General features: G+C 45.8%; 1 protein-coding gene and 1 long non-coding RNA gene across 5 annotated transcripts in view; one reads left to right on the plus strand and one right to left on the minus strand.

The window, feature by feature from the left end:
- Window positions 1-18,899, minus strand: part of SYT3 (synaptotagmin 3) — an 835,659-nt gene that overhangs the window by 497,590 nt on the left and 319,170 nt on the right. Inside the window, exons 1-2 of one of the 4 annotated variants that reach the window (XM_069605097.1) lie at window positions 10,440-10,704; window positions 10,251-10,339 (exon numbers count right to left, since the gene is read on the minus strand). The exons of the other annotated variants lie outside the window; for them this stretch is intronic. The gene's annotated coding sequence lies outside the window, so the exon portion shown is untranslated. Of the gene's footprint in view, window positions 1-10,250; window positions 10,340-10,439; window positions 10,705-18,899 lie in introns of those variants that run through there. 4 annotated transcript variants of the gene reach the window in all.
- Window positions 1-18,899, plus strand: part of LOC138452761 (uncharacterized) — a 118,216-nt gene that overhangs the window by 34,198 nt on the left and 65,119 nt on the right. The window lies entirely within an intron of this gene.

Genomic DNA, 18,899 nt, shown 5'->3' on the forward strand with positions numbered 1-18,899 from the left:
TCACTACACGCTCACATCGTGGCAAGCATTCCTGTCGGTCCTGTCAGGATGCGCGCACTCTTGTTTTTTCAAATCCTGTTTCCCCCGGCGTTTGCTGGATTGATTTCTGCCCCCTACTCTTTTTTCCCCTTCTCAGAAGGCCCCTTCCATAGGCCACCTCCACCTCCCACCCACCTTTCGCCCTTTTCCCTAATCGCATAGACGGTTTAGGTTTACGGGGCATTCTTTACCAAGTTTAGCTCATTTTTGGAGAGTTTCGTTTTTTTGCTCGCATTTATTACTTTTTTGTGGGAATACTGAGTTATTCCTTCCCGCCAAATGCCAGAAACTCATATCATATGGGAGGTGTTGCCCTCGATACACTGAAATCAGATTTCCATACAATTATAATATTTTAGTATGAGGTGCCAGGTATCGGCAAGAAACGGCATGCGTTCACATTGCCTACAAGGTATTTCCATAGAAAGACCAGCTGAATTCTGCCGCCTTCTGTTTCTTCAAGCGCAACAACAAAACAAAAGATAAAGTAGAAATTCGATTTGTGAAAGTCCCAATGTGGACACAAGGAGCGCAGGAAGGGACTCGAGGAGACTTTCAAGTGTAAGAAGAATGCCATGAGTATGTTACACATACTTCCACAGCTGCAAGAAGTCAGAGCTGCAAAACAGTGCTCTTCAATGAAGCCTTTGCTTCCCTGGCAGACCCTCTAGACTTATAGGTTCATTTCAAGCACAGAGATTGTGATTGTTACTAAATTTTCTGTTGCTGTATTTCCCTCTCTTTAATGGAAGACTGAAAACACCCAACTGAAAATTGATGTGACCCTACAGAATCCACTGTTGGTTTTACTATTGTGCTTTAAAGATACTCATTGTGCTGTACTTCAAATACCCTCAAAGAAGTGACATAAAGAGCACTTGAAGTTCTACAAAGAACAAACACGACAATTTAAAGAATGTGGTTTATGTTGGTATTCAGGTTTAACGTAACCGTTGAATAATTCATATATTTGGTAGCTTAGTGGTTCTGGGTGGGGATTTTCAAGTCCCACATATCACAGCTGTAAACATCAAAACGTTAGCACCTATTCAGGGCATTTATTACAGCCAATGGACACTCATGTGGTCCACTTGAGGCGTGTTAGTTAGTATTCCGAGGTCCAGCACGAAGCACTGCCGGCAAACCCTTGTCACACAGGCAGGCCTGGGAATAATTAACACCGTTCACGTGTAGGCATTCAGGGGACTCAACCTATTGGGGGTTTTCATGAATTCCTGGACTGCCAGTCCACCACTTTTCCAGTAGGATGCAGCCTGCTCCACAGTTCAAGGGCAGCGGCTTGAAGCCCCTGAGGATGGATAAGCACTGGGCATAACATCGGTTATGGAAGAAGGTGCACAACGAGGAGCTCAGCCAGAGGTTGGTGTCAGCGGGGAGGCGATGTAGGGATGGATGGAGTTGAGGATGGAAAGGCAGGTGCAACGCCAGGGTATGATTGCTGCCTACACTTGTACAGAGTTGGCATCATACAGGTGGAGAGGCATCCAGCAGACCATGAAGCAGGCCACCAGTGTGGTGATGACACCGAGCAGCCACCTCTTGCACCTGCCTTCCCAGTATTGCTGTTGAACGAGGCTGATTATAGTACAGACAATAACAATCTAGAAACTCTGCATGATGGTAAAGGGTGTCACCATACAGACGGTGTGGGCGATGCTGGCACAGGCCATCCAGTAGGTGTGCTATTTGAGGACCCCCCCCCCCCGATCACCCATGAGGCACCTGGTCCAGTTTCCTTTCACGCTCGCTGTGCAAAACATCAACGTTGGAAGGACTAGCACAGAAGCCAAGACCAAGAACAGGACCTTGACTAACAATTCGCTGACATGGACATGTTGCCTTTGATTGCTCAGCCGGCAGAGGATGGTCAAGATGTGGCTGTTATACATGTTCAAGCTGACCTGGTAGCAGCAGAGCTTTCAGGCCACGGAGTCAATGCACACTGCCCCGAGAAGTCATTTGAGCAAGTCAGGGGCCAGCCTAGTGATGGAGTCATCCAGCGAGCGCATCTCCTTATTAATGCAGACGACGGGTCTGCAACCTTTTCCTCTCCAGGTGTTTTGGCCTACAACTTCCATCTGCCTTAACCAGCAATGTCAATAGCGAGGGATCATTGGCATCATAGTCTGAAACATCTGGAAAATAGCAGGGTCCAGTCCCCAGTGGTAGATGGTTCACTGGCGATTGCGAGAGATGTCGTGGAGGAAGGCCACCAGGACCCTTGCTTATCTCTGCGTAGAAGGAACATGAGGAAAGTAACTGGACATATGGATTTAACAAACGATAGGCCCAGCCATCCACATTGCAGATCTAACCTCAGATCATAGGAAGCAGTAATTAGCAAGCGTTTAGCTATGCTGGGTGGTGAGCAGAACATCTGCACCCAACACCTGAAGCTGGTGGCAATGATGAGGAGAAGACCACTGAAGGGCCAGCCTCTGGCAGGACACATTTCCTCTGAGTGATGAACCACTGATTGACCCGCTCATACACAGCCAGCATGCAGCTGATGCATGCATGTCTCCCACATGGGTGCATTAATGGGGAGCTGTACCCCTCTAGCCATCAATGTGCCAAAGTAATGCTCCAAAAGTAGACCCCGCTGCCCCCTCAAAATATGCTGGTATTGATTTCAGCATTCTGCAGCACGGAAAGGGAAGTATTTAGGCACCAGACTGGACATTTTGCTGCATTTATGCCTAATTAACATAAGGCTAGGCAGCTACAAGCCCTTTGTTGCTTTATTTCTGCTCATCTTGTTGTGCTTCCCGGACTGAAAACGAGTTCTTGAGCGGGAGTTGCTTCATTTAAACTGAGGTGTGAGTCTTAGGGACACTGGTGTTGCCGGCACCTGAAATGAAGAGGAATGGCCTTGAATTTTTCTTCCTCCTAATAGAAACGAGAAGCATACTGGCAGAATACTGAACTGTGAACTTTTAGGCATCCCTTTGACAAATATGTGCCATATTTAAGCAATATCCCCCGAGGACGGGGGGCAATACCGGTCTGGTAATGCCCCCGGGCCCATAGTTACAAGCCCAAACGAAGCAAGGGCTTTAATGGAGCCCAGGGACATTAACCAACTGGTAACGCCCCCCCATCCCCGCGCTATAAATATCCTTTAACATAGCATAACATCACCAAAAGAATTCTTAGGTGAGACGGAGACGAGGGTGTACCATGCAAAATTCCAAAAAGGGACAACTTTTCAGCTAATCAAAGGGTTTAGGGAAGCCAGCTGGGCTCTCCTAAGAGGGGGCAGGTTGTAACATAAGATCAAATGTCCTTGCATGTGAAATCAATGGGGGGGAAGAAAGCAGGACCACCTTTCTTGGAAGAAGGCTACCTTTCGGTCGCCCGAACAGAAGAGAGTACTTCTATCATAAGAGCTAAGGAAAGGACTATACAACAGTTCTGAAAGAGGTAGCCGGGAGGAATTCTGGATTTGCCACAGGAAGATAAGTGGATCAGTTTTTCTTTGCATTCATTTTTTCATTTGCAACATGGGCGTAAGATAGCTCAGTGGGTTGAGCACTCGCTGCTGCGATCTGAATGTCATTTGCAGGTCGCAGGTTCGAATCCCGGCAAGGCCAATTCAGCCTTTCATCCTTCCGAGGTCGATAAATGAGTACCAATTTCGGTTGGGTGATATTGTATATAAATATGTGCTCTGTAAACCGCTTTGGATTAAGGTGCTATATAAATAACACATCTTTATCATTAAAAGCACATTTAGAATCAAGTTAAAACCCTAAAGAACAGAGTCACACCATCTTTGGCTAGAATAGGGAGCCAGGGGAGAATTGCTGGGGCAGAAGAGTCAGAAGGAGCTGTCCTGCTGGGGGAGGAAGAAAGATACTCTGTTAGACTTTGTGAGTGCCTTTGACTATCTAAGCCTCAATCGATGAGATTGATCCGTAAAATGGATTGTTTGTGTAAACATGGATTTAACAAAGTGATGATCCTTAAGTCTGACCCTCAGCACGTCAACTCCAGTAAGCTGCGGAGTGTCTCAAAAGCCAATGTAGAAGAAGCAGCAAGGGGCAGGTTCTCTTTACAGATGACCGGAAGTGAGCACAGACCATTCACCCAAAACCTGCAACTGCTGAGACTGATCATCTTTACCCGGCTGCATTCTATTGCCGAACTCACCATGTGCCTGGGTGCACTTGTATGATGGCACGTATGCATAGCTATCCATCACCAAGAGATGGGGAGCGCTGATACATGCATGTGCATACTTGCTTAAGTTCCAGCATATGTGGAAAACCCATATCCAGCCATGAGCGTGTTCCCAGAATTTTAAGGGATTACACCCTCGCAACTCAAATAATAAGGCGGCTCAAAAACATGGAGGACGTATCCACTGGTAGTTGTGTATTGTGAGCCAGCCAGACAGGTTATGTGGCCCAAACCAGCAGGACAATCGGGGGCCGATTCTGCGGTGCTTGCAAAAATAGGAAATTGTTCATCTAGCATGTATGAATACTTTCCTTAAAAGCACCATATTCTGATAGTGGTAATGTGGCGGTCTGGCTTCAAAGCCAAGACTTTTGCATGTGCCTGATTTACTGCTTGACAACAGCCTTAGCAACCATGAGAAATGCAGGGCAGGCACTGGAGGGAATTTTCCTATCAAAAGCACTCATTTAGCACATCAAAAAGAAAAGTTAAAATACGGCACCTTCAAGGTGCTGTCAAACGCTGCTGCACACTTTTTCCCTTATAGCATTTCCTAGACTGCAGTGCCACTTTTCTAATTTAATGAAAGCTTAAGAAAACTTTCTTAAAATTGAAAAGTGGCAGTCTCTTAGGAAATGCTCGCAGTGCCACTGGTAGACATGTTTCTATCAAACCGATAGATTTAACATTTAAGTAGCTTTTGCTGCTGGAAAGCACAACATTTCCCCTCCAATATTTCCACCCTCCTCAGAATGGGTGTTTTTCGTTTCCATTACCTTTAGTACCCTCTTTCGTCTTTGCTCTGCACGCCCAATTGCATGTCTGCGTCATTCCCTACAGTCCCTGGCTATTTTCTCCTTCATGCTTCTATCAACTGTTCTCTTCCTGGCAATGTTTCTTTTGCTTCTCTTCTCTCTAGCCTCTCCTGTGACGCAGTCACTAATGCCAAATCCTTTACTCTGGACTCTGCCTCTCCTCTTGGTCCACTCACTGCTTGACTGCTTCATGTGCTGCTGGCCCATGCCCTGCTATAAGTCTGCTCATAGTCTTCGTCGACCTGAGGAAAGTGGTGAACAGCTCAAGCGTCCCTTGTTTGCTGGGCCCTCTCTCCTCTCCACTCCGCTCCTGTGAGAAGATTTGAATTGTACTAAGCATTATTCTGTTGGGCCGCATTCCTGTAAACCTCAATCAAGCCCTCTTACATCTCCTTATAGCGCCTTGATGCCCGTGGCCTGTAGTGCGCTCTACAAATCCAAAAATAAAAATAAAAAATAAATCGTAGACACCCTCAAAGAGAAAGCAGGGCAATGCCAGAGGAAACCAGGTGTCTCGACGATGGCAACCATGACTAAGATCAGCACTACCTTCTCTTCTGGGGCGATGCCATTTGCTGAAGAGTGTATTGCGCCAACTAATGGGGGCATCCAATATCTGAGAGTGCAGAGCCATGACAAGCCAGCCGCTCAAAGATCTTTAGGACAAGGTCAATAAAAGGTCAGCAATCGTCCTGATCAAAAGAAGACAACTTGGCAAATCCATCCATCTGGCCGACTCAAGCTTCAGAGAATCTAAAAGGAACTCGCTCCTCTGCCACTGTAAGTACCAGGAACACACCAAAAGCAGTGAAAGGAGAATAGGGTCTACATGATTCCATGGGTCAAGCCATTGGGCCCGATGACTTTCTAAGCCACCTTTTCAGCTTTTCCCACCAAAGTGACCCACTCTTCTCCAGTTCCCTTCTTCCCAAATGCATGTTGTACTCAGGACCGTTTCATTTACCACTGCAAATGAATTGTGTTTTTAGTTTCTCGACCTCTTTATGCAAACGCAAGGTGGGCGAATGCATACTGCGGCTGCTGATGAAGAGGATTGTGGGTTTCCACATGCCCACATGTGTGCAAATGTAGACATGGAGCCCGCTGGCGCGGGCATTCCCGGGCATTCATTGGCTGGAAAGCCCGATTTAAATGTCTAGATGGCAAGAGCACTAAGAAGGGCTTTCTCAGGCACATAAGACCCAGCAATATTACCCCACCCCAAGGGTGCAATATTACCCCACCCCAAGGGTGCCAATGCTATTAGCACCTGTGGTGGGTGCAAAAGAGCTGGTAGAGCAGGCATGTTTCCACAGAAAGAGCACAGGCAGCATGCCACGCTGCCTTCCTTGCACATCAGCAGTGTCGGGCATGGGAGAGGAAGGTCAGCTCAGCTGAGGATGTGACTTTAGTGGAGTTGGCCCCCAGAGTTAGACATATGCAAAGAATCAAGAGGAGCGAACTACCTCCAAAGGCTGGATCTGGAGCCAATCCTAACCGACGCCTTTCCAGAGCCCCACCAGCAGCAGGGTATCAACAACCCGTTTATTGTCTTATGTTCTCCATTCTTTGAGTCAAGGCCCCCGGCGATGTTTCGGCCACTGCTTTCTACAGCTGTTGTTGATGGTTTTTCTGCTGGTTAGTTCTGAGGACTTAGGCTGGGCAAACACCCACCCAGCATTGCTTGCAGCTTCAGCTGAATATGCCACTCAGTAATCATTCTGCCCAGGAGGTCTTGTGACATTTGCTGGCAGCCAGTAATGGTTCTTGAAGCCACTTCGTAACTTAGAACAGACATGTTTCTGTTTAGCAGGCCAATAAGAGTCAACATATTTCTTGGTGATGTTTGGTGTTCTCTGTGAGGTTCAACAGCCTATACAAGGACCTGATCCCTTTTCCTTTCTTTGGTGTGTTTTGTTGGGCAGGTGTGAACACGGTGAGGCACTTTGGTGAAATTTGGAGGGGTTTGATGAACTTTCTTGTCAATGCATTATATTTCAGTTATTTGCCCCCTTTTGTCTGTTTGTATGTCTGTTAGGTCACCTTTGTCACCCTCCCTTCTTACCATTACTTTAAAGCATAAAATACACCTAAAAATCTTTTGGTGTTCCTTCTCCTTTTCATTTTCCTCTTTAAGGCAGCAAAGAGTTAACAATCAACAACGCAATAAATTGATACTAGGTTTCTAACAGCGCTCAAACCTAGTATTAAAAAGTCCTGATACTTCACTGATAATGAATGATTAGACTCAATTGGTAATTTAAGCGTTCAATTCCTTGAATGTATTCTTAGTTCCTTAATCTAACACGTGTTTCAAGCCATAGTTCTTCCTCAGGGCTTCAAACTAATATGCCAATCACTTTCATTGCTGTGATTCCAACAAATCGGTAGTGACTTGCAATACACTTCAAATTCCTTACTTGGCAAGCAAAATGTCCAAACCTATCCAGATACTTAGGGATTACTATTGGTGATCTCTGAGGATCCAAAATGTCTATGAGCGAGTCTGCAATTCATAGCTATTTGTTAGTGCATTGGAGCGCATGTTAATGCTTAAAAGCACCAGCTACTCCTGGGATCTGAAGGAGTCAGACCCTCTCACGGCCACGTTCCAGTTTCTGTTCCAATGTCAATTCAGAACTGGAAAATAGATAAAGCAAAGGGGCACAGAGAATTGAGAGAGCAAGCAAGTCATCCTAATCCCCCTGTTAGTAGTTAAATACAGTGTAAGACATTTCTACATTTCTTCATAAGTATTCAAAATTCTGATCATTATTACTTTCTGGATTAAATCCCCCTAATCACAACTCAAGCCCTTTAAATCATCCACATGCTTCATCCCATTCATATTGAGTAATCCAATGAGAAGTGTTTGAATAATGAGGGTCAGCCACTATGCAAGACTGGGGGTTATCCGCATAAAACTCTAGAACAGGGACCTTATTTGGACATACTTATACAATGTAGACATCTGACCTTTTGAGATGCCACTTTCAGATTTTCAGCGTTCTTGCCAGATGGGAACATGCAGTTTGTATCTGAAGGTTAGCGTTCCAATGGTGTATTTGGGTATACCAAAATATTTAATTTTTGTTTAACCCCAAAACCCTTTTATAAACTTAAACTATCAGTGAGGCGTCCTGATGAAATACAACTTTCCGAGGACTCCCGATCTTCAAAAGCTCTAACATTTGATCCCCCTGAAAAGTCAGGTTTTCCTAGGGCTGGGTTATAAAGCCTATCATACTTCATACTCCTCATAAACCGAGAACCTTGCTCTCATGAAAAGGGTTGCCCAAGTGGAAGTCAGGGAAGACCCACCTAAAGCTCAAAACAAGAGGCCAATAAAGGAAAGGGAACCCAAAGGATTCTCAGCCACTACCTGCTCTATTCCACCCCAGTGAGCTGCATTGCCGGAACTCCGTAAGTCAAGAATGTGTGATGTCTGAACGGCCTACATATACCTCTAAATACAAGGAACGCCCAGTCCTTGTGTGAAGCCATCTAGTCATCAACCCCGCTGGAACTCTAGGCTTTTTCTTCTCCCAACTGAATCTAAAGATCTTTTTCTGAAGCGCGTGCATATCTCGGCATGGGGATTTTAATCGGAAGGGCTTAGAAAGCATAGTGAAATCTTCTTATTATGTTAATTGTTACTGCTTCTTTACGTACTAACCAGGAGACCTCCTGACACTGTCTTCTTTCCAAGTCTAGTGAATTCTGTCACTGTTGGATGAACATCAGCTCTGACGAGTTCCCCTGTCGAAGGCACGATTTTAACCCTTAGATAATGAAAGGTTTCAGTGGACCAGTAGAAGGGGGAGAGGTTTTCCACCACAGCCATAACTTTTCAGGGTTACCAAAATATTCTGCACCTTTGATTTCAAAAGATGTGTCTTAAAACCAGAGTCCTCCTCAAACTCCTTTAGCTCCGACATTACTGAAGGGAGAGTGTGCAGAGTATCCGCCATGAAAAGGAGAATGTCTGTGTATTTTATAAGGAATCTTAGATCCGGCTATCCCATGGCCCGCCTCCCCACTTCTATGATTATTGGAGTGTTCCGTGTTCCATTTATAGTCTGGTGGGTGTTGTGTTTTGGGAATTTGATAGTACACGTAAAATAAACCTGTGCCCAAAGCCAAATGCTTCAAGGGTTTTATATATAAGTGCTAAATCAATTCTGTTGTATGTTTTCTTTGCATTTAATGCCATCAGACAGGTTGGAATCCCTAACTGTTTCCACTTATCAATCAAGTATGGAATTCATCCAATATTGTGGTGTGCATTCCTGCCAACAATACATTCTGTGGGATCTGGGTCTATTAAAAGTTGGAGCACCTTCATGGTACATGGGACATTGTCCCTGTGTAAACATTTTTGCATCAATTTTTCATAGGTTAGTATGAGCTGCAGTTTGACAGTTCTTTCCCAGGCTTCAAGAATAATGAAGGGGTGTATTCTGCCATGGATGGTGTCACAGATTGGCAATATGTAAAAGAGTTAGTTTCTCCGTAGGACGTAGGAACTGGTGGGGTCCGGTGCTTTATCATCTGCTCAACAGAGGTTGAACATTCTATGTCACGATAACACGATTTATCCAGTTGGAGGGGAAGGATTGAATCAAGGTACCCTTGCTATCTTTCCTGATCACATTCATCTCTAGCCATGAGTGAGGTAAAATAATGTAGGAATATGTCCCCTTTTTTCTTTTCATCATTTATGGGGTACACTGCTCATCCCTCAGACAAATAACTACATTCCTGGTGTGAGTCTTATGTATTGTAAAAGCTAGACAATTTGTTTTGTTCCCCTGGGAGTAATACGTTTGCTTAGTTCTCAGTGGGGATTGAGAAGATCTGTCTGCAAGGTGAGCTTCCATTTTGGATCTGGCGTTTCTCCATTCCCTAGAGCTGGTCAGACCACTCTCCCTCTCCTCCCATCTGGGTCCCATTGGTCCCCTAACACCTCCCCCAAAAGTCGCCCTAACCTCGCTCACTAACACCTGCCAGATGAAACAAGTGACTGTCGCTGCCTTCGCCTCCACCTTCCCCCCTCACCCTCCCACTTCTGACTGTACCTCTTATTCTGCCCACAGCAACCTCCATCTTTCCATCACCAACACTCTTAACATTCTTGCCCCAGTCATGAGGATCTGTCTGAAACCTGCCTCACAGCGTAACTGTTTCGCTCACCTGGTATCCACAGGGACGCCACCCAGCCGGGTTACTCACTGGTATGCTTCTCAGCTTTGCCCAGATGTGGTATGCGGGGAAGGTTCTGTCTGAAAATACAGGAGAACTGTGTTCAAGACTGACTGACTGGGGTAAGTATCCTCCCTCCACCCCCGTATGATCTCAGCCCCTCTGGCGCCCTCTCCTCACCTTGTGGTAGAATTAGGCGTGCTCTCCGTCCTGCCTTCTTTGCAAGGGCGCGTTGTCTTTCATGGCGAGTGCTGTCCAGTTACTTCACTGACGCTGGCCCGTTTTATATTGTTCAGGTAGGTCTTATTGCTGTTCTTTAGTTTTGTTGCTATCCTGCATGCCTTTCTTTGTTTAAAAATGTCTCTTTTTCTCCCTTAGTATGTGGAGCTTCAGCGTGGTGAACTGGCTTGGTTGAGCCCCGCTGGTAAATGATGGCGCATTAAGAGCCCTATGATGCGGTAAGCGCTATGCGCAGCGCTGCAAAGTCTTGCCTTTGCTAACCTGTGTTTTCCTTCCTTGTAGGTCGCAGTGTTCTTCAGCGCGAGTGGAATGTCCGGAGTGGTGCCAGCCGAGAGGCGACCAGCCAGGGAAGCCTTTTGAGCAGTTTGTAATTTGTAAATGTCTCTACTGCTTTCTTTAATGCTACCTCTATCTTCCTCTTTCAGGTCGTTCTGTCTGGGAGGCGTGCAGATTCGAGGAAGCTGTTCTCAGTAGCTGCGAGTGTTTAAAGATGAAGACTGCAGGTAAGATGCTGCTGCTAATGATGTTCCTTTTGTCTCCTTGCAGGTTCTGCTTCTCCGAGGTTCGAGGGAATAGCTGGACACGGTGAGCGTCACGTTGCAAGCTGCAAAGTAACACAAAGCGAGTTGTCTTGCTCGGGTGTGGTTTAAATAGCCCCAACAAAATAGTCCAGGTAAAGTAATCCCTAGCTACCACACCCAAAACACTAGCCGCATAGCTTGGTTTTTAAGAACCAAGCTATGTGGATGCCTCCATGTTGGCTGACAATACAATAAAGTAGTTCCCAAGCACATTGTTTTTCATGGTCTATGAGCCTGGTGCCATAGGTGCCAGGACTGGCCCCATGAGGGCTCTAGAGGCCTGAGTCCTGACTCCACCTGGCCAATGGGTTTGCCAGAGGGGGTTTTGGGCGAGCAGCAATACTTGGTACAACACCATACTTGCAGCCCTGAAACGAAATTGCAGGGCAGCAGAACGGATGTGGCAAACCTCAGGCTCATCCTCTGACAAATTGGCCTGCCACCTGCCCCAAAGGCAAGACAGACTCACCATCCATGCAAAGAAAAAAGCCCATGACTGCCTATCTGCCATCCAGTCCCGCTGCACCTCCAATGATCTCTGCCTAAATGCCTGTAAAACTGAGATACTTCCCATTGGGACCCCTGCACCCTCCTTCTTCCCTTCACTGTGGCCTTCATACTTGGGCTCTCCCCCTACACCTTCACCTGAAGCCAGAAACCTTAGAGTCATCTTCGACTCCTCTCTTTCTTTCTTCCCTCACACTCAGGACATTACCAAGAAGTCCAACTACCGGCTCTTCCTTCTCAAAGGAATTCTACCTTGTCTCACTTTTTCTCAGAGGCTCACTGTGAATCAAGCCCTTGATCTCTCTAGACTTGACAACTGTAACAGCCTCCTCCTGAACCTTCCTTCTTCCACTCTGCGACCCCTCAAGTTTATCCAGAATAGGGCAGCAAGACTTATCCTTGGCCTTAAACCCAGGCACTGCATCTCTCCTGAACTAAAAAGTCTTCATTGGCTCCTGGTTTCTGCACAGATTAAATTCATATACCTCTGCATTATCCACAAGCCTGGGACCACACTATCTTCACTATCTTCATCTTTATCTATCTAAATACTCTCCCCCTAGACCACTTTGCTCCTCTGGCACCAACTCCTTGTGTGTCAAGCGTTTGGCTAAACAGAGGGCAGGGGGTCGCTCATCCTCCTCTGCGGGCTCCCTCCATTGGAGAAACCTCTTCCTCCCCCTGCGTCTTGAGCAGGATCTTCTCAAATTCTGGAAGCTCCTTAAGATTTTCCTCTTTTCGTCCTCCTTCCCCCCTTCTCTCCTCTGCTAACCTCATAGTTGCTAAATCAGTGCCCTTGGCCCTTATGCATCTCCGGGGCCTTGACCTCCCACACAAATTCTTCCCAGCTCCTGTCTTTTCACATTACTTTGCATCTGCACACCCTTTGCTCTGGAGACTCACACTTACAACTCTTGCGGCCCAGGCCGTGTAGCACTCAACATTCTAGCACGTCATCCATGGCTCACTCACAGGCTCGGACTCCCCAGCACTTATCCACACTTCCCTCTTCCTTTCTGCACTTACACGTTCTGAATTCTCACAGGGCATAGTAGGTTCGTCCCCCTCCCTCTTCCCCCTCTTCTCTTATATATTGTGTTGTGTGATTGTACTTCCCACCCTCCTTCCCCCTGGTGCCCTGTGGGCGCTTTGACACAGTATATTCTTATTGTATAAGTGCCTAACAAGCAAACAATTAATAAATCAATAAAGAAAGATCTCTTTCTTTTGTGTTACTATTACTTGGTTTGAACTTCTTTCACTAACAATAATCTTAAACTTCCCCTGCTTGTGGTGTAAATGGCTGAGTGACTGATAGCTTTCCTAAACATGTCCCAGATATTTCCAGAACAAACTAATGGTGACATGTTCCTGACAAAGTAAAAAGTGCTGTTGCAGCAATCTTTTCCCTTAGTATGGGGTCTCTGAGAATGGGACCATACAGCCTCTATTGCGGTCATTGATATGTGACCGTTCTGATTACTATCGTGAGGCTGAACTTGGAGAGTGACCCCACAACACTCAAGCTTTAATCTTAACTTTTGGAACATACGAGGTCAGTACAGAAGAAAACCGATTGATCAAAGAAAACCCCCTATGTGCATTGTTGAAGTATGTGTGATCTTTTTTCCCCTGGATGGAGGAAACACCATATTCACATAGAATTCCCCAAAACAGTGGACAAGAAGGGAATGACTTAACCATTGTAGAGTTAGGAGCCACATTGAAGTCTCCACCCATTAGTATCCCACTCTCTACAAATTCCGAAATGCATGGGAAGAGCTCAATAAGTAAAGATTCTTGTTTTCCCGTTAGTGGCAAAGATCAAACATGTGGTCATGATGGGACCAAGCAACCATCCTTTCATTAACAGGTGCATCTCTTTACAATATTTCACGACATTGACTATTTTGAATGGAGTCACTTTAGCTATGAGCCCTTTTGTCCCCACTGAAAGTGAGATAATGTAATGGGAAATCTTTGTGCCGTAATCTAAATTCATCCTTGGGACACAGCTGTATCACCTGGAGAATAGCGACCGATGCCCCTAAATCTTTGAAGTTATTTTAGAGTTGACTTTTTTTCAGTGGGTTTATTTAGCCCTTTCACATTTAGGGTGATTATTTCAAACTCTTGTTATTTCTAACTTAGAGCATAACAAAGCTTTTGTTATCACATTGTTATAAGTTAATGCAAAAATTCCACTGCAATCTATAATATTTTTCAATCCCCTTTACCATACCATCAAAAACAATGCACAACCTTTAAACCCCTCAACTTAACCTCCTTACCCAGCCTCACCTTTAGATTCCTCCTCTAATATGAGTGCTCATCTTCGAGTCAATCAATAAACATGACTTTCAAGGACATTCCCATCGGGCCCGGGGGTTCCCCAGCGTTCCTGGACTGAGCAACGTTGAACCGTTACTAGTCTGGCGAGTTGGAGGAGGCCCGCCTAAAGAATCATGCACATTGAAAATGTGGACTGAAACAAATAAACGTCAGTCAAGTATTCTCTATGGGGTAAATCACATTTTTTAATACGATTTTGTGTAGTATTCCATGGTGTAATCAATTAATTCGTCTCTACCTAAAATACAATCCTCTGTTTGCTGCATTTTAATAAGGTAGTTGGTGGGGAATTTTGACCACGGCCCCCTCGTTCTTTTCCTCCCATTAGACCACCCCTACTCTAGAGCAGCGTTTAGTTTACAAATTCTGCGTCACCGAGCGCTTGTTGTTCTTAGGATGTCCTGCTGCAGATTCATGCTTATCTGGGTGCTGGAGGGGCTTTGCTTCATTTGTTCTTCAGACAGATTTTTGTCTTCCCTCAAACCTGAAGTTCAGAGGGCATGGAATTTAAATATTTGGTTCACAGCATGACATAACTTAATTTAATGTTTTTCTTTTAAGGAAAGTTGAGGCTGCTAGATCTTTAAGGAAAAGAGACAGTTCTTGGTTACCTTGCACTTGGTATATCGAAAAGGATGAGTATCCGCACAGTATTTGGTGGGTTTGGTGTTATTTATTCAAGCAAAGACATTTAGTCTTAGTGGTGGTCAGCCAGACCTATGCAGGACAGCATGCAAAGACGGACATCTTAGTTTGAGAGCCCAAAGGCCCCTCCAGGACCCAAGACTGAGAGCAAACAGAATTGTTTCTTCCCAGACAGGAACCCCACCCGGGACCTCAGAGCTCCTTTACCTAAGCAATAGCCTTGATAAAGACCCCAGAGGTCGAAACACATGTCGACTGACCACTACTAAGACTAAATGTCTTTGCTTGAACAAATAACACCAAACCCACCAAATATGGTGTGAATACTCATCCTTTTCGATACCAAGTGCGAGGTAACCAGGAACTGTCTCTTTTACTACACCAAGGAGGTGTGGGCGTCACCCCCAACCACCTGTGACCTTGCAGAATACAATCACCAGATCACCAGAAGTTAGAGTGAAGTGCAGGAGTGTTCATATCCTATGGCTCAACAATCTCCCATAGATCTTTAAGTAGCTTGATCTGAGTGTCCCTTAACTCAATATCAGGAATCAGGATGTTTGAGTGCAGCTGCCATGCTATGCTTTATCATAGCAAATAAATGTGTGCATGTGAGGACAACGCAACACCAATCATTTGCTGATGTGTCTTGGAGTAAACCCTATGTGTTCTATTCCACACAATCTCCTCAGGAGGCAGCTCAAGCAATCTATGAAACAAGTACATATTTACTATCATTCACTTTTTTAGGTTTATCTTGTGGTCCCATCATGGTCAGGATATCGCACCTTTTTTGGAGTCTATGTTGCTTATTGGCCATTTTTCTGTGTGCAGGTTTCCTCGGGACAGACACAGGTTAGATGTTTTGTAGATCAGATGCTTTAAGGCTATACCCCTTGCCACCACTCTCTGGGACTTTAAGATATGTAAACTTGTTTACCCAAGTTCTCCAGCATTCCAGTGTTCTTTGTTTCATGTCTAGACGTTGAGGTTCAATTATCCTACACTCCCCACTGATGATCCACAGAATGGCATAGGGTTAATGGCATTTCTATGTTCTGGCTTGGAAGGTGTTAGCCTCAAAGCAGCAGCCCCAACAATGTGAAAGTGTAATTTCCCAACTCCAATATAAATCTGGTGGTTAATTTATCTCATCTAACACCCTTCGATGTTTAAAAGTACTTCCCCATCACAGTCTTGTAAATGCAAGCCTGGGCTTCTCCCATCCACTGCTGGTTTGTGCACCCATGTCTATATGGCATGCTGCCCTTGCTTTAATCAATGCAGGCATTACTGTTCCCCAGCCTCTTCCTCCCCAACCCTCAAGGTGCCCAACACACACCTACTATCTTGCAATCCCCCAAAGCCAATGTCCTGAAATCTATGTTGCACCTCTTGTCCGGCAGTTTGTGTATCATATCGTGGGGGGAGGGGTTGTGCATGAAGCCAATGTCTCTGATTCTTGAAGCCAAGCGATAACCACTGCATCCCTGTAAATTCCCCTTTGTGGTCTCATCATTTAAACACCTCAGTTGACACCGCGGAGACAAGGTCTAAGGCTCCACGCATTCAGCACGCTCTGCTGGAGGCATTGTGGATTCAACGCACCCACAAGTTCCCATCAAGCTTCAAAATTCCCATTCATGGGTGATTTTTCCACAACTAAAGGGCCACTGGGAGGAGCAATCTCAGTTCCACGGGTGATATGTGTCCCCCGTGCTGCTGTCTATAGGAGGTAAGCCCCTTGGCCCTGATGGGGCGAGCTAGAAGCATTTCTTACATGGTGCCTAACTAAGCCACACACCCCAAAGTTTTCTAATTGTATGGATCAGTGATTCCATACCGTTTCAGTTGTGTGCCTGAGAACCCTGTTTATGTCCATTTATGTGACCCAGTCAGTCACCTGTCTTCCCTGTTATTGTCTAGTGTTAGCCCTTCATAAGAAGGGAATTGAAATCATGAAGATTAGAGGAGGAAGATTTGGAGGGGGAAGAGGAGATGCGTTTCTCCAGGGATGAGGATTGTAATTTCTAGGGTGCGTATTGAAGTGGGAGAGTAATTGAGAGGAGGTTTAGGGAGGGGAGACAAGGCAAGACAGACAATGGAGGGTTTTCCACTGCCATGGAGAAGGAGGCAACTGTGGGCTTGCCAATGCCATAGGAAGAGACAGTAAAGGGGGGGATGCAGGGTGTGTGCAGGATGCCCTTATGCTAGAGATGTTGGTTATTACTGTAGAGGTCTTGCAGGCAATACTTGACGTAATGCAGGAGAAATGTACTGTAGTTGCAGATTCACTAGAGTTTTTGCAGGACACTGCCTTCACCAACTTTGGAGATGGGGAAGAGATGGAGCAAGTGGAGAAGACAGTGGTGGTTGCAGGGCAGTTGCTAGGTCTGGAAAAGATCTGGGGTTATGCTAATGCCGGGACTGTTGGGACTCAGGGCTAGCTAGCCCTTTGGTTGTAACTCCTGAGCTTCTGTCCGAGGCTACAACCAAAAGACTCATGGCTATAACCCCTCCACCCCGCAGCCCTCCCCTAGTGACACCTCTGGGTGGTAGCCCAGCAGATATTACAGGAGGAAGAAGAGACTAAGATCACTTGCAGAAGGCTCAAGGCAGGGACATGTGTCCTGTGTTAAGTTTCAGACAAATCAGGGGACATTGCGACCTCAGGCCAGACATTGCCCACCACGTCATGGGACTGGAAGCACTTTAGTTTGCCATAGGAAAGGGGTCTGCAACCTGTGGCTCTCTAGAAGTTTTGAACTATGATTCCCATGATTCCGCAACATCTAAAGAGCCAAAGGTTGCAGACCCCTGCCATGGGAAAAGACTCTGGGGAGCAGGAATGCACTGTGATATCCAAAATATTCAATACACCTGTGAAGCAGGGTATACCAAAGAAGAGGTGCTCTTTGGGCACTATGGAAATTCACAAGCACATCAAATAGAAGCATGTTCTGACTTGTCTTAATGTGTCCTTGTCAGCTCCCATTGACCCATCTTCCACAGCTGCCTCTACTGGTGGGGATGTCAATGAGTACCCTTCCTGACAGCACACCTTCTGATCCCAGATACCCTGACACAATCAGTCCTAAGCTCCTCTGCCCTTCCTTTCAAGCTGCCTGTGTACCTCTGACCTTCCTGAACACTGCACTGGTGGCACCATCCACCAGCAGGGCTCTGTTCTTGCTGTTAGCACATTGACCACCACAACCACGCAACCACCGCTGCAGTTTGTTGGTGGTTGTGTTAGCCATGTGGGCATGCCGCTATTAGTACAGGCATGGAGGGACCAAATGATGCATAATGCTTGCAGGTGCTTCATGGAGAGCCAGATTACCCTCAGTCAGGGGAGCTGAACCTCATGGCTTGGGAAGATGCCATGAAGATGCACATGTTTTGGCACCAACCAGCTTGCTTGTAGATGACTGACTTGCCATTGGGAAAGAGAGTGGGAAAGGGGCAGCTCAAAGCCAGATGTATATTCCCCAAATATTACAGGATTGGCTCTCCAACTGTGCGAGAGGCTGACAATGAGTTGGAGAAATCACTTTGTTGCTTCACAGTCTGTAGGATGGCAAGAGAGTGGAACAAGTTGAGAGATCGTTTAAGGAATGGGAATCAAATTGAAGGACCACATTTTGCCCAACATGGTTGTGATCTATGAACTTAGTTGCAGCCACGCTGTCATAAAATCAGATGGCAGAAATCCTGTTTTACCTGGTCTTACTGTACATATTTGCATTGTTCCTTTGCAGAAGCACAGAGCTGCTAACTAGAATAGGGCTGCTTGTGTTTTTGATTACATTGTGATCCTTTGCATGGGTCTCTGAATCCAATGATCAACGTATGTTCAACCATTTTCTGTCAATGATGATATCATCACTTTTGAATCGCTGCGGGGTTTTTCCCGTCTGGCTTTTGATACATGCATAATGATGAACTGCTCACTTTTCAACAGGCACCTTAGTATTGGTACTTGGGACTTTCTTTGGGGATTTGCTATTCTGGTGCTACAGCTGGTGTACACATATGTCCTTGCCACATTATAATATCTTCTTGACAAAATATAAGGAGCTTGGCCTCGAGCTTAATAGTTCTAAAACTAAAGTGATGGTCTTTTAACCCCCCTTCTCCAAGTCATGCCAGGTGAAGATAGAAGTTGAAGGCTTTGCATTGGACCAAGTTGGATATTTCGACTACCGGGGTATCAGGTTTAATGAGGCGGGGTTGGTCGGACCAACTAACCAAACACAAGGTTAATTTAAGTAAATACAGCGGGGCAATCTGGTCTTTTTTTTTCGAGCCATGG

This window comes from Ambystoma mexicanum, chromosome 1p (assembly GCF_040938575.1).
Source record: "Ambystoma mexicanum isolate Mex_15411 chromosome 1p, UKY_AmexF1_1, whole genome shotgun sequence".
NCBI lineage: Eukaryota > Metazoa > Chordata > Amphibia > Caudata > Ambystomatidae > Ambystoma > Ambystoma mexicanum.